This window comes from Octopus bimaculoides, chromosome 16, assembly GCF_046866305.1.
Source record: "Octopus bimaculoides isolate indiv1 chromosome 16, ASM4686630v1, whole genome shotgun sequence".
Taxonomy (NCBI): Eukaryota; Metazoa; Mollusca; class Cephalopoda; order Octopoda; family Octopodidae; genus Octopus; species Octopus bimaculoides.
Genome location: NC_142943.1, coordinates 16,908,944 through 16,911,443, shown reverse-complemented (window position 1 = coordinate 16,911,443; position 2,500 = coordinate 16,908,944). Strand labels below are relative to the sequence as shown.

Below are 2,500 nucleotides of genomic sequence, written 5' to 3'. Positions count from 1 at the left end.
TTTGTTAAGTATTAATGAGAGCTGAGCCCATTCATAATGGTAATTTTGTCAAACTGAATATTTACTACTTCTATAGCTACTACATGGATTTTTGCATATAGTACAAACAATATTAACTAAATTTAACAATGCAGACAAGAAATGCAACAGACAACACTTGACATAACAAAATATCACAAAGATATCACACAAAGGTATCACAATTAGAAAGCAATAAGACAAAATAAAAGTGATAAAACTTTTAAAAACTCAGAAGTCTTAATTTTTTTTCCTTGCTACCGTTAGATTGAATAGATTTATTGCTTACATGAATCAACACATTTCAAGTGTGCGATATCAAATTTTAAGTTGATAATTATTATAGAAATTCTAAAATGTATAAAATAGTCAATATGATCTACTTGGGATAAATTATTTGCAAAATTCATACATCAAAATAACAAATACATCCCATATTTGGCACAAAGATAAAAAAATAATCTTCTCAATATTTTATTTATAATCTTTCTTGTTTTATAACATCCATTCTTAACAACCATACTGATAATTTATTTTTGAAACAAATTTTTACAAGAAAGAATTTATACATTTTTAAGGAAGACAGAATGGAAAAATAAGTTGAGCAAATGTTCAAATTTTAAACTACTACTATCAGATAAATAAGAAGACTTTTGAAGAGTAAAAGAATTTATTTTAATCATTCTTTACCAAGAAGAACCAACTAGAAATTTACAAACCACACAACCATTAGGCAACTACAGTGCAGATAGTTCAAATGGATATAAACCTAATTTTTTAAATAATATATTCCTTGAAGATTATAGAATTCAAAAGAAATACCTCAGTTTTGATTGTTCACATGTAGCTTCTTCTAAGAGATCAAAGGGACTGTGGTGCACCATGCTTTATCAAACGTAAGTTGTCAAATTTACACAGATAACTAATAGTTTTAACAATAGAAATATTTATAATCAATATTTTTTAAAGATGAGTATTGGCCCATGACTCCAATAATTAATTAATTTTCAAACTAAACATATTTTGAGCTGAAATATTATTTTATGTTAGAAAAGATAAAGGTTTTGTTTACATTCACAATATTATGAAATGGTGATTGATATCAAGGTGTAGTTACAAGTGCTTTACAGGAATGCTTTTTGAGAAGACAAAAAACAAAATATTATTGACAGTTAATTTACATCCCTTTATTTACAACAAGGAATGAAATGGTATGTTGACCATTTTGAATTTATTTTATTTCATACTACTAAATCTGAAAATATCATCTAGTACTATCAAATTAATTTTGCAAAAACTACAAAAATTAAAGAAATAGTACAAAATTTGCTCCTCCCATCAAATTATAATATAAAAATAATACTGTATTTATCAGTATCATAAATTCAATTTTAGTTTACAGTTATTCATCAAATAGATTCAATTTTAACTATTAGATATTTTCTATAAGTGATATCCTCAAAGAAAAGTAAATGATCTTTGTTCTTTTTTTGTTTGTTTGTTTGTTTGCTGTTTTTTTTCTTTCTTCGCAAATAACTTTAATTAACATACCCCAGCCACAAGAAATAAAGAGCTGACAAAGAAATCATCTATCAACACAATACCAAATTGTAGAAAGTTTTAAATAATTTTTTTTTTTTAGTCTCTTTGGTCGCTTACATTTCAACAGCAATCTGATTTAAATCTGGCACAGCTTGATCATAGAAAAGAATAATAGAAAATAAGCCATTTACGTTTTTAAATAGATGTAAGAAGTTTTAGATTTTTTTCCATTTAAAATGGACTCAGCTGTTGGAAAACATTTCATTAATGAATCAAGAAACCCCAAGAAATAAACCCTGATATATACAACACATGAGTGTGAGAGATTTGGTATGATGTGTGTGTGTACATCAGAAGAGATAAACATTTACACACATGAAGTAATATATAAATATAAATTGTCTCTAACAGAAATAGAATAAAGTTGCAATCATTTATATACACTATCAATGTACTGTCTCACTTCACCTGACAACGGTGATAGTTTAAGGAAAACTAAAGTCCAAGAGACATTTCGTTGTATGTATATTTGTACAAATGGTTAAATGAGATCACCATTTTAATTGTATGCATGAATTATGAGCGATATGTTTAAGCATATTTCATCATAGAATGGCACACACTTTTAGCCAAATTAAAATAGTCATAAGAGCAATTTATTAGTTTAGAGCTATTTTGTTTGAACTTGTAAATCTAGACTATTTTCCAATAATAAAATAACTGGGTAGCATGAACAAATCTACCTATATATTTATGTGTCTACATTATTTATATAAAATTGTCAAGAGCATATATATATATATATATATATATATATATATATATATATATATATATATATATATATACACACACACATATATATATATATTTATGTATATATGTGTATACATAAATATATATATACACATATATACATAAATATATATATATATATATA

At 25.1% G+C, this 2,500-nt stretch overlaps 1 protein-coding gene across 5 annotated transcripts in view; it reads right to left on the bottom strand.

The window, feature by feature from the left end:
- Window positions 1-2,500, bottom strand: part of LOC106871424 (poly(rC)-binding protein 3) — a 488,151-nt gene that overhangs the window by 113,997 nt on the left and 371,654 nt on the right. The gene's annotated exons all lie outside the window — the stretch shown is intronic.